Source organism: Chamaea fasciata, unplaced genomic scaffold (genome assembly GCF_029207755.1).
Source record: "Chamaea fasciata isolate MVZ Bird 193981 ecotype frontalis unplaced genomic scaffold, bChaFas1.0.hap1 SCAF_6, whole genome shotgun sequence".
NCBI lineage: Eukaryota > Metazoa > Chordata > Aves > Passeriformes > Sylviidae > Chamaea > Chamaea fasciata.
The window spans coordinates 44,645,052-44,657,598 of NW_027094091.1; the positions used below are offsets into that span (position 1 = coordinate 44,645,052).

Sequence of the window (12,547 nt, forward strand, 5' to 3'; positions counted from 1 at the left end):
GTAAATTGCAAGTGCCCTGCGCTTTTGTAAATCATTCAAGATAGGTAAAAAGAGTCTTAACTTTAAGAGAACAAACCAAATCAAAACTACATGACAATCCCCCCCAGCCTCTCCACTGCAATATTCTTTCCACATTGCTTTAATTTTTTATATAGCACTACTTCGGTTAGTCCTGAAACTTCACTGTAGCTGTCACCTACACAGAAAGGTGGTGGTGTGTGAGATGTGTCAAACAAAACAGAGGCATGCAAAGTGGCCACACTTGGTCACTTCAAAATCGCCATCTTGCTGTTACACTGTGTTCAGTACCTGGCCTTGTGCTGTGTCACACCTTCAGCAGTGTTCCCTCCCATGCGTGTTCAGAGTGCCATTCACGAAGGTAAGTGCTGTAAAAAACGTATAGAGAAAATGGCATATTTTCTGCATAATTTAAGAATTTAGAAAAAGTTGCTTCCTTTCTTCTCTTTAATAATTAGAAGTAGACAAGAAATTCTGTTCTTCAGCTAGGGTAAATTCTCTCTTTCCTTCTGAGAATAATGTTATGATCTATATTCTCTAGGAGCAGGCTGGCTGTGGCTTCTTGCTCTGCTCCGCACTGTGGCGGCCTCACAGTTTTGGGTGCCACAACAAAAAAAAGACATTGAGCTGTTAGAGAGTGTCCAGAGGAGGGCAACAAGGATGGTGAAGGGCCTTGAGGGGAAGCTGTGTGAGGAGTGACCGAGGTCACTTGGTCTGTTCAGCCTGGAGAAGAGGAAAGTGAGGGCAGACCTCATTGCAGTCTGCACCTTCCTGGTGAGGGGAAGAGAAGGGGCAGACACTGATCTCTTCTCTGTGGTGACCAATGACAGGACCTGAGGGAATGGCCTGAAGGTGTGTCAGGGGAGGTTTGGGTTTGATATTAGGAAAAGATTCTTCCCCCAGAGGATGGTTGGGCTCTGGAACAGGCTCCCCAGGGAAGTGGTCACAGCACCAAAGCTGACAGAGTTCAAGAAGGGTTTGGACAATGCTCTCAGTTCCATGGTGTGACTCTTACAACTTAGCATGTTCTGTGGTTTTGTGACTCAAGTCAGCTAGGCCTTGTATCTAAAATGCCTTGCATCTATCTAGTAATCTGGTTAAAAAGTCAACAAGCTGAGGATATGTAAGGCAAAACCTGCAGAGACTGTGCTTCCATTTCTCAGTCTATTAAAGTGAAAGAACAGAAGGCTTACAGCCTAAAGCTTAATTAAACAACTAGATTTTCAGCTAATGTATTGGAGAGAGGAATTTCTGTGTGTAAATAAAAATAAGAGAGTTCCCTGTTAGAGAAACAAAACAGAAAACTTAGAGGGGGAAAAAAATTTAAAGAAAAATAGCTGTCAAATTATTATGAAAGCCACTGGTTACATGTCAGTCAGAGGATCTTGCTGCTCATGGCAACTGCCTTTACTGACATGAGATTAGAAGAGGCTTTTTCAACTGTCATCCAGGAATGTACAAGTAATTGATTTTCAGGTTCAATTGCCAAATAAAAAATAACAATAATAATAAAAAATTACTTAGATTGGATAACATGTATGGCTTCCCCTCCTCCATACAGAAAACCAAAATTATTTTATATGAATAAAATATTACATTTTGGTTATTTTTTCATAACAGTGAGAAACCAAATTAATAGTTTCTCCCTATAGGCATGTCAACTGGTTTCTATTTTATTATGGCAAAGATAGGTGGGTTTAAGCATTTCATACTGGATTTGAGTATTTCATAATATTAATTACCTATACTTTTTCACATACATTTTAAAAGCCATGTGTGGCTATGTACTGTATCATTCTCAAAAAGAGACAACTTGATCATCTGACAACTTCTGACTGCATGTTCATAAGATTCATAAGGGGAAAGACTCTGACATGAAATCTGCCTTTGATATTGGAATCGTCATTTTCCCTTAAAATAATCAAATAATTGTAGCCTCTAATGAAACAAAACACAGGTGAAAGTGTACAACTCTCTTTTCTTTCCTTGTAAGTAGGTCCAAGTAATATTTTTGTGACAGCTGAGTGAAATCAAAGGTGTTGTTTGTCTTCAGGATGTATTGACATACCTTTTGGAACCAGTGTTAGACCCTCACTCTCTCGAGTCTGGCACCCCAGACTCATGAATCCCTGTCACTGAAGGTGCCACTTCAGTTGCTGACACCTCAGTTCATTAACCCCAGTCTTTCCAGTTACTGGCACTGCAGACCCCCATATACACACATGAACGCAGAGAGAATCCCTCACCCAGGAAAACAGAAAAAATTGGAATCTGATAGAAAATAAGACAGATTGTGGTAATCAGGAGCAGGGTGTTGACTGAGAAATGTGGCTCTGTTACACAGAGAAGTGTAATGGAGCATGTTAACCTTAAATTACTCCCTTTTATTCCCTTATCCCCCTCTATTTTCCCACAATTTCGCTTTCCAAATCACCTAGATTCATTCTTTTCCCCACTTTCAACTCCTCACAATAAACATCCCTTGAGTCCTATATGATCCCCAAATGTCTGCATTCTGTAAGACACAAGTGAACCCACCATGCTGTTTTATGTGTGTGCAGACCAGCCTTTATCACCTATAGCTGTTACCTTGGCTTACTTTTTTAGTCGGTTCCTATGTTTAGGGGGGTTATGATGCCTCAAGGGCCATGTGCATCTCTCTACCGTGAAAGTCTGGAGGTTTTTTTGCTCAGTAGGACTAAGCTATGTTTCAAGAAAACCATCTCTGGGGCTGTGTTGCCTGAGTTTTGCTTTGCCTGAGACTGGTCCAGGAAAGACTGATATCAAGAGGTGACTGAGTTTACTGGCAAATGGCAAATATTAATTCAATCGATTATTTAAATATTTTTCCAACATCAAACTGGAATTTTGTTTACTTCTGAGCAAAATGTGAATACTTGTCCTAAGTTTGATTTGTCGTTACTGTTAATTTTTAACATCTGCTCTGTGATTCAGTTCTTAGTTCTTGAGACTTCTGGTTTCTATCAGTTGCAGATGCTAGAAAGCCCTTAGAAAAATTTCCTCTGTTCTGACAGATCCATCTTCTAACAACTTTGCTCTACACCTTAGCATGACAGAACCTACATTAAACTTAATTAATAGTAAAAGGGTTCTGGTACAGAGTTCTGATGAAAAGTAGATTCTCAGGCATTGTGCTGTTGCTAGAAGAATTTTTATTTTATCCTCTAACAGGAGATCAGTCACTCTGTGGTGTTGACTAAAGTTTGAGCCAATGGAAACCTATTCTCTGTGTCACACTGGGTTTCCATAAAATAATACTTGTGGAGCTCAGTTTCCTTAGTTATTTCCGTTTCCAGCAGTACTGGAGATAAAAATGAATTTATTTGGGGGGGCTACCAAAGTTACCATACTGTAGGGTAATGGGAGCTGCCAAGGAGTGAATCTGTTTATTGACCTTTTTCTTTTCCAGCAGAATTCTGTGACTGCTGTTGGCTTTTGCTTTCACCAAGCAGGAGACATAAAACCAAGATATCCGTTCAGCAATAACCTGGCCCAGGGTGAAGAGTTTCTAGCCATTTTGGAAAACCTAACTTTCCAGTTGTTATGCTCTTGGAAGTAGCTGTAGATGTTCCTTCTCTGTCACAGCAGCTAACCTCTCTGTGCTCTGGCTGTGCTCCCAGCCTGGGTGGTTGTGGCTGCAGCCTCTGAGTTGCACACAGAGATGAGGTGATTTTCTGCTTCTGTGCCATCTGCACAGATATATCTGCAAGGAACAAAGACTAGCAAATAGCAAAAAAGCAGAAGACCGGGAAAGGGAGGTGAAAAATAAGCAGCAAATGTTAATCACTGTGATGGTAGCAAAGCAGTGCTTAAAAATGCTTTTGGATGCATTAGGTTGATTTTTCTCTCCGGTTTGCTTGGTCAGATTTGGCAGTAATGATTTTCATAACTTTCTAGATTACTTCAATACATGCCTTGCAATCTAAGGGAAAAAGGCCTTTTATCTTTCCATGTACCTCAGCTGTGAGACTGGTTTCATAGTAGTTAGCTTACCTTTGTCTAAGTGAACCATGTATGATGGTGCTGAGAGCTCTGTTCTTTTCCCTTGCCACATGGCAGTGTTCACACCTCAGCTGTTCCCTGCCTATACATATTCAGGAGGAAGTTGCAAGAGCGTGGATTTTTTATTAATATAAAAAACCCCTGTTTTCACTGTCCCTGTGTAAATTTGTACTTCTTATAGCTGCAATTGGATTTTTTTAATGTAACCACAGTAATCCAAGGATAAGAGACTTCAGAAAAATGGAAACCATTGTGAGAATCTCAGTCAAATTACTAATGATTTTTAGAAACAAAAGGTGAAAGGCTGATTTTTTGCTAAGTGGACATATTTCAGTGTGGATTTGACATAGGTGAAGGCAAGACTTCCATGTTATGTGTAAATATCTCTCCTAGTAATGGGGATATTATTTAGAGCACAATTTGAATTTTAGATGCATGTGTTCACTTTTGTAAGTCCTGTAAGTTTCTGTTTGGTACAGTGTGTATAATGCCTTTTGTGATAGGTGACAATCTGTAACTGAGCCTTACTGAATATAGGACAATTTCTCTGAGCCTCAAGTTTCCCTTGCAGAGAAACTTAACTAAGTTCACAAGGTTTTCAACCCAAGTTCCACAGGCTTCTCTTACACCTTGCCCCTCTTTGCTGCCTTTTTTTTTTTCAGCATTATTTCTGCTCATCAGCTAACATGAATTCAACATTGGCTGCTGCTCAGTGCTTATCAAAATGGTTTTGTTCTGTAGAAGCAGCACGGAGGAGAGATTCCAGTGTCTTTCCCTCTGAAGAAAAAGATTGTATTATGTAAACCTTTCCTTTATGTTCTATAGCAAATGGGGCTGTTAAATATGATATTAACAGAGGCATAACTGATCATCTCCACACAAGCTGAAAACTGTTCCAGAGAACTTTTCACAAGGCAGAGCTGAGGGCTAATGTATGTAGTGCCATGAGAGCCCCCTGTTGCTACAGGTATTTTTCAGCAGAGCCTGTCAGCAGCAGATGAGGCTCGCGTCTGTCTGCTTTTAGTGTATCTGGAAAGCAGAGCTCCAGGCAGCATGGTGTGGATATAGAAAGGTACAGCTGCTTCACAATGTGAAGCTTGGTGTGGTGTGTGCAGAAGGAGTGGAGGAGAAAATCCTGCTGTCTATGTTTATCCCCTTCTTTCCTCCTGAATCTGCCCTACTCCATCTGAGCATCTCCTGTGGCCATTTATACCATCTTTTCCCCTAATGTCCTGTGAAAACACAGGCCTGGGGAGGGCTGGATATTTCTTTACTCAGAGGGATTTTTTTGTTTGTTTTGTTAATAAGGAGAAAGATTAGGGCTATAGAGCATCTGGGTCGGGGTAGATGTATGGGCCACAGACTGTGGGCATGGACATGCACACCATACGTGGCACGGGGCCATTGGAGCTTCTGTTTCCCCTCCACCTCAAGTTGTGGCAAGGCTTGTCCTTCGTCTCAATGCTCAAGGACCCATGTAGGGTCAGTGTTGTCACCTGTGGTATGGATCCCTAGGTGACTTTTAAAGTTCCTGATGTCTTAGTAGGCAGGCTGCTGGAGACAAGTGAGGAATCCATATAAGCTGAGAGTATTTCAGCTGTCCTAACAGGGATTTTCCATTAAATGCATTGGATATGATGCATTGCCCTCCCTTTACTTTTGTCAAATGCTTTCTCTTCTGCTCTAGCTTGGGGGCATTATCTTGTTCATAAAAGCACAAACCCTAAGAGCAGTTCTGTGACCATGGCAGGATTTGAGAGTCTTGTGTTTGCTGTTCCCTCTGTGGCTAAAGAGGGAAGTCTTACTGAAATCCAGAAGTCTGTTCAGCTTCAGCTGCAGTGGCCCTGACTTGGCCTTCACCTGTAACTTTTTGCTCTACTTGTTGCCCAAGAAAATTCTTGGGTTTTTTGACAAAGGTGGTTTTAAAAAACCCTGGCACTAAATAAAGATTATTAATAGGGGACATCTCTGAAAATGTTGCTCCTGTGAGGTTTTTCCATTGTTACATCCCTGCAATCACATACCTAGCCTTGTGTCCCAATCCTTATTTACAAGAAACTTAAGGGAGTTGGATATTCAGTTTGCAACTATTTCTGTTATCTCACCCAATTCTGTTATTTCAACTTCTTAGACTGCCTTTGAAATTATATTTCAGGCTCTTGTGCCTCTACTTCGGCACCCAGGGCTAAATTTACAAGTTAAAACTTTCCCTGACCTTTGGTCACCAAAGTTGGGCAGCTACCTACCTATTGCGGACTACCTCAATCTTCTTATTTCAAGTTTCTAATTCATCCAATATGAGGGGAAAGTATGTTCCCTAGTGTTGGAGTTAACGTGGTAGAATGATACCACATCACTTGAAATTGTTTATCATACCTGATGTGAATGGTGTGACTTCAGAGCAGCTCTATCAGGTTTTTTATTTTACTGGTAAGCATGCTCCTAAGTGTTCTGGGGATGAGTTCTCCCACTCTCCAACAGCAATAAGGAAAAATGAAAGTCAGGAGAGGGTCGTTGTCAACTAAGTTACTGTGCCAGCCTGAAAGCCCGGCCAATTTAATGTGAAAATCCATTAAGTTTCGGTTGTATCTTTCTTTCAGACCCAGGACATCATAGTCATAGCAACATAAATAAGTGGATGGACACCGGATCACATAATTTTTAGGGTGTCACCAGCTGTGGAAAATTTTGTAAATGTGTGATTAATACCTTCAGTTATCATCTATAATTGAACAGACACAGGAGGGGCCCCAATAAGCCCACTGCAGTGCTGTGAGGAGGGATGGAGAACTGGTGGGACCGAACCAAATTGCATTTTGTCTTTCCTAAGTGTAGTGTGTTGCTGAAGCCTAAAAGAAAAATGAGTGATTGTTGAAATTCTGTTCCTGTAGTCTGCTGAGTACTGATGTCTGAGAAGACAGAGGCTGTTCAGTAAATACGCCCTCACATTGTCATTAGTGTTAAGTAATGGGACTTTAATATGTTTAGTTATTTAGAACATAATAGTCTATCAGCTTGATATCAAGTACTCAGCAGGAAGTCCTCTGCCTTGGTCCTACCTACTTCTCTTCATTTATTAACAAATAGAAGCCTGCAACAGTGTAAATACAGTATTTATTGCAGGATGGAAGCTGCTTGCACTCTGTATGTTTTCAGCCACTGATATATTGGGCATGAGAACTGTTTGAAGACATGTTTACGTGTAAAAAATGCAAGCTTTAGAAGAAAACTGCATTTTTTCCACTCAAAAAGTAGTTTTGATGCAAGTCTGGCACTTTTCCATTTGGAAACTCTGGATTAATTCATAATTAATTCATTCATAATTAATTAATTCATAAGGCACCCTCTTCCACCTCTATGCTGTACTCACACACAGACCAGTTTTTAAATTTGGAACCAATGTGTCCATTGGAAAAAAAAAATCTTTTGAAGACTTCCAGCTGAAGAGGTATTTGGGGTTTTTTTAAGTTTTATCTGTGTGCAATGGGGAAATAATTTTTCAAGCATGTCTCTATGACTTGTTTATATTTGTAAAGCAATGGCAAGGCTGGAATTAGAAATCATCTCTGCTGAACCTCGGCTCCGCATTTCTAATGCAGGCAGCGCTTCTCCCAAGGTGGGTACTTTTAAAATGATGGTACAATCACGGAAATCTGAGATGTTATGAAAAAGAAAAACACAGTATTTTTGAGAAAACCCTGATAGAACATTGGGGCAGATGGCAGTGGGAGAGAGATGAAAAGCAGTCCCTTGTGCGAATAAAATACATTCTATTCAGTTTGCTTTGATTAGGGAGCACATTGTACTGAATTTTATAACACAGTGTTATCGCATAAAAAGTATGTGACTAGATGGCTGTGTTGTTGCAGTTGTCTGCACTTAAAAAAGTCAGCAACCTTTGTACCCTCAACCACCCATAGGAGCAGGGAGCCCCTGAAAGGGCCATTATTAGCAGGAAGGTTTGGAGTTAGAGGCTCTCAGTCCATTGGACTGCCAGCTACTGTGGTCAGCTCTACAACTTGCTTGTGACCTTCAATGTTCCCTAGGTCTTAGCTCTTTGTGCAACCAATTTAGACAGACCTGTCAGTTCAGAGGGAAGATTTTGAAATCTGCTACCATACATTGCCATGGGCAAATTTCAGATTGGGATGTTTCTTTCATGGAGGATGCTTTTTAAAAACAAATGGGAACAGAATGGGATCTAAATGCCTTCATGCAAACTGTTTGCTGCTGTACAGCTTCAGCGTAAAAGTCAGATGAGACCACTCAGATGAGCACAACACGAACAATAAGTAGCCACAATCATGGAATCATAGAACCACAGAATGGTTTGGACTGGAAGGGACCTTAAAGATCATCTAGTTCCAATCCCCTGCCATGGGCAGGGACACTTTCCAGGTGGACCAACCCCTGGAAGAGTGTGGAGGCGGCAGGTGTAAAAATACACAGTCAAAAGCTCAATCACAAGATCTTCCCCAGCATACTAAATGTCATGGCTAAAGATGAGCTGGTAGAAATAGGGAGTTACCTGGCCTTTTATACATAAGAGAAAATGTTTTCCTACCGGTAGCAAGCGTGATTATCTCCCAGGCACTAAAGAAGTGTGGCTGTGCCTCTCTCTTGAGGTTGGTAGTGGGGAGAATGATGAGGCACCACACAACACACTTCTCATCACTCTTCAGAGTATCTCCTACTGCACACAGACAGAGAAGAGTATTTGAGACATTCGTCCAAAACCCCACCTGTCCTGAGGCTAGCAGGAGTCTTTGATCTCTCTTCCCATTTTGAAGTCATTCATTACCAGAGTGGTATGAAAAAAAGTCAGTGGTTCACCAAAAAAATAGGTGATTGCTTTACTTTTAGGCAATTTGAGGTAAGTTCTTTAAAGACAAACCCTAGGAAGCAAGGCAGAAGAAAATAGTTTCTACTGTGAAGGAGGCTTATTAAAAATAGGGAACATGCAAAGAAAATTCACTCTCTAAATATCAGCTGTGCATGTCCAAATTGATTTCATGAATCTATCACCTTTTCTCACCTTTCTCTCCCCTCTGATGAGGTTACTTCTAATAAGTTTCCTGCTGCAATCCCTACACTTGGTGAAAAATCTATGGGAAATCCATTCAAGTAGCTGTAATTTGACATAAAGGCCTTCTATTAATGAAGTGACACCAGAAACATGGCTTTCATCTCCTGCAGGGTCACTGCTATAAGGAAGTACTTATGCTAAAGTCATTCTTTTGTTCAGAAACATGGTCTTGACTGAGGTGCCAGACTCCTGGGAAATTACATTTCTGTGGAGCTTGAACGTAATGAGCAAGAAGAAAATCCTACTAGCTCAAAAGCCAGGTTGCTATATTCCTGGCACCAGCACCCCCAGGTCAGCAGCATTCAGGCAGCATCCTGTGCACTCACCTCTGCTGAGATAATTGCTAACCTTGCAGCTCGTTCCATGGTGTGGTGAGTTGACCCTGTCTGGACACCAGGTGCTAACCAAAGTCTTATTTTGTGGCTCCCCTCCTCACCAGGACAGATAAGAGAAAATACAAGGAAAGGCTTGTGGCTTGGGATAAGCACAGGAGCGATCAACTCACCAGTTGCTGTCACAGGCAAGACAAACTTGACTTGGGGATAAATTTATTAGCAATCAAATTAGAGTAAGATTATGAGAAACAAAAACTAAATCTTAAAACATCTACCCTCTCACCCCTCCTTTCTTCCCAGGCTCATCTTCACTCTCTTTTACCATGTATATTAAATTCCTTGCTGCTGCCATTACCTAAGAGATCAAATTAGAATGCTGCCTACATCCCAGTCCCCCATCTAAAAAATATGAATCTCACCACTCAACTTACACCAGCAGCACCATGTGTGTCTCAGTGATTTTACACTTGCAGAAATCATGTAGCAAGGCACTGATGTCAAAGCTGAAGTACTGATGCCACCCACATTCCTCTGCCGTGTCTCACCCAGCTCCCCACTGTTCCAGTCCTAAGTGCTAAATCACAATGTCAGGCAGCATCTCTGGGGAAACCAGAGAGACCACAGCTGAACTCAAGAGGACATGGGTCTTCATTGGAATTTATCTGCAGTGTCAATTGCCACATGATATAGTGGTTGCCATTTATTAATGAGGAAAGCTTTCACTGTTTCGTGGGCATTCTTGAGCTTTATTGAAAAAAAACTGATTTAAACTTGCTAAATACATAAAAAACAACATCTGGCACAAAGTCCTGGAGACCACCAGAAGTTGTCTGTTGACCACAGACCATGAGGAAGACACCATACCTGCTGGTTAATGGATGCCTCAGGTGATAAGTGGGGATGGCTTCTGTACAAGAGGATCTATGGGTGTAGGCATATCCTTGCACTGACCAAGTACGACCATTCCTATGCTTTTGACTGTTCTTAGCCATGTGAAACTTGTATTAAGAGGGGCCTGCCTAGCTAAAGAAAAGTCTCTGCCAATCTGCTTTTAGAGGTTATGCTTTTACAAGGTCAACAATTTCTTCTTGCTATGCTTGTTAGAGAGCACGTGCAAATGTGAGTCAAGTTACAGGATCATTTCTAACAAGCAAAAGCTAGAAAAAGTTAGCCAATTTTTCTCCCTCAAACTTCAAAGTATGAAAAGGGAAAAACATGTTATCTGTGCTGATTTGTCATGGGTTTGTTTCTTGCCCCTGCTACTATTTTTTCCTAACCAAAAAAAAAAAAAAACAAAACAACAAATCCCCCCCCCCAAAAAAAAAAAAAACAAACAAAAAACCCCCCCAAAAAACCCCAAACCCAACCCTGTAACAATACTTAAACAGACAGAAAGAGGAGGAGAGAAAAGAGTTCTATTTTTCTATCTTTAATCATGGTCTTGCCTAGTGTTATAATTACCTTTGTTTTGCACAATTTTGTTTGCCTGTCCTGGGCCACTCAATTTTACCCAGGCAGGAAGTGGTACTGTATTCAATTTCAATTTTGTATAGTGCATTCAGATGGGCTTTGAGTTGTTAAAGCTTGTGTAGCAAGCAATGGAAACATTTGCATTTTGTGCTTGGAACAGTCTAACAGGAGACACAAAAAAGGTGACTCAGTACTACTGATATTCATCTTCATTGTATTGATCTCACATTTTAATGACAGAGGAAATACGTCCACTGGGTGCTAGTTCATTTTCAGCTAATCCTAATGGGAAAGGTCGGAGAGAAAAATTGTTTTTAAATACTTAATCTCTTTAGCAATTAGGTGATTTAGGCTTTTAAATAGTATAAAAGGCTGTAATTTACAATTTAAATAGTGTAGTTTGTGGTTGCCCTGAGTCAGGAAAATGAGTTCTGTGAAAGATTTAATGGAAGTTGTCAGATGATAGAGAACTTAGTATCTGTATGATTAAAGTGCTCCAAAGTTTGCATTTTGGTAACTTTATTGTGCAAACACCACTAACTGCAGAATCAGGTTGGAGATGGGTCATGAAAACACACGTAGAGCTGGAATGCTATACCAAAAAATATGTGCATCAAGGGAAAGGAAAAGAAGCTGTCTGATTTCTTGCCATTATTTAATGATAGAGAAGCAAGCAGCTGGGCTAGAATATAAAATAGGAGAACACTCTTCCTGCAGGACTTTATTAATTCTGTTATCTCCAACTCTGAACAGAGAAGTTTTGGGCTCATACCAGAACTCTGAGGAGAACAATTATTTGCCTTTCTCCTTATTTTCTGTCTCCACTTTCAGGAGCTCAATGGTCTCTCCAGACTGGGAGATTCCAATCGGCTCTACCATCTCAGTGATGGGAAGAAAAATAGGGACGTTCCTCTGTGTCTCAACAGGGGAATGGCTACTCCACAGGCACACATATTGATAATACTGGGAGCTGCCCTGTGGCATAGCAGGATAAATGCAGAGAACAGTGGCATGGGTTTCCTTCAAGGCAGTTGATTTCTCAACAAAAAACATGACAGTGCTATGACTACTGGCTATTTGGTAATGCAGTTTTTGATAAACTACTGAAAATGCTGCACACTTTCATGTTTTGTCTAGAATGTTTGGTGACAAAAATTGTAAATAGGATAGAGATGTATTTTGGCCTCTTTTTTTCTCCTCCCCGTTGCTTACTGTGGAGGTAGTTTTCCACAAAAATGGAAGTTTTGCTTTGCAATCTCAGGTGTTTCTACAAGCAAATGGTGAAGTGGGGAGGCTAAGGTCCTTGAGGAGAGTAAATCAAATTCAGGGTGCTGGGAGCTGTGTGAAGTAGTGCTTTCCAAGGATCTGACTGACTTGACATTGTTACTGTGTGGCGAGACAGATGAGCTTGGAAATGAGAACTCCGAAGGGATGCATCAGCTGAAGATCAGCTCTGCTGAGGCTCATTGGTGTGGAATGAGGTATACCTGTGATTTGGAGATGTGAATGTTTAGTTTGCTACTCTACCTGCTTTTGCAGCAAAGCCAAGATGCAAGTAATTTTACAACAATTTATGTTCTGATACGTGAATGAAAGACTTACATAGGTTTTGAAA

General features: G+C 40.8%; 1 long non-coding RNA gene across 3 annotated transcripts in view; it reads left to right on the forward strand.

Annotated features, from left to right (window-relative positions):
- Positions 1-12,547, forward strand: part of LOC136291272 (uncharacterized) — a 50,284-nt gene that overhangs the window by 14,575 nt on the left and 23,162 nt on the right. The gene's annotated exons all lie outside the window — the stretch shown is intronic.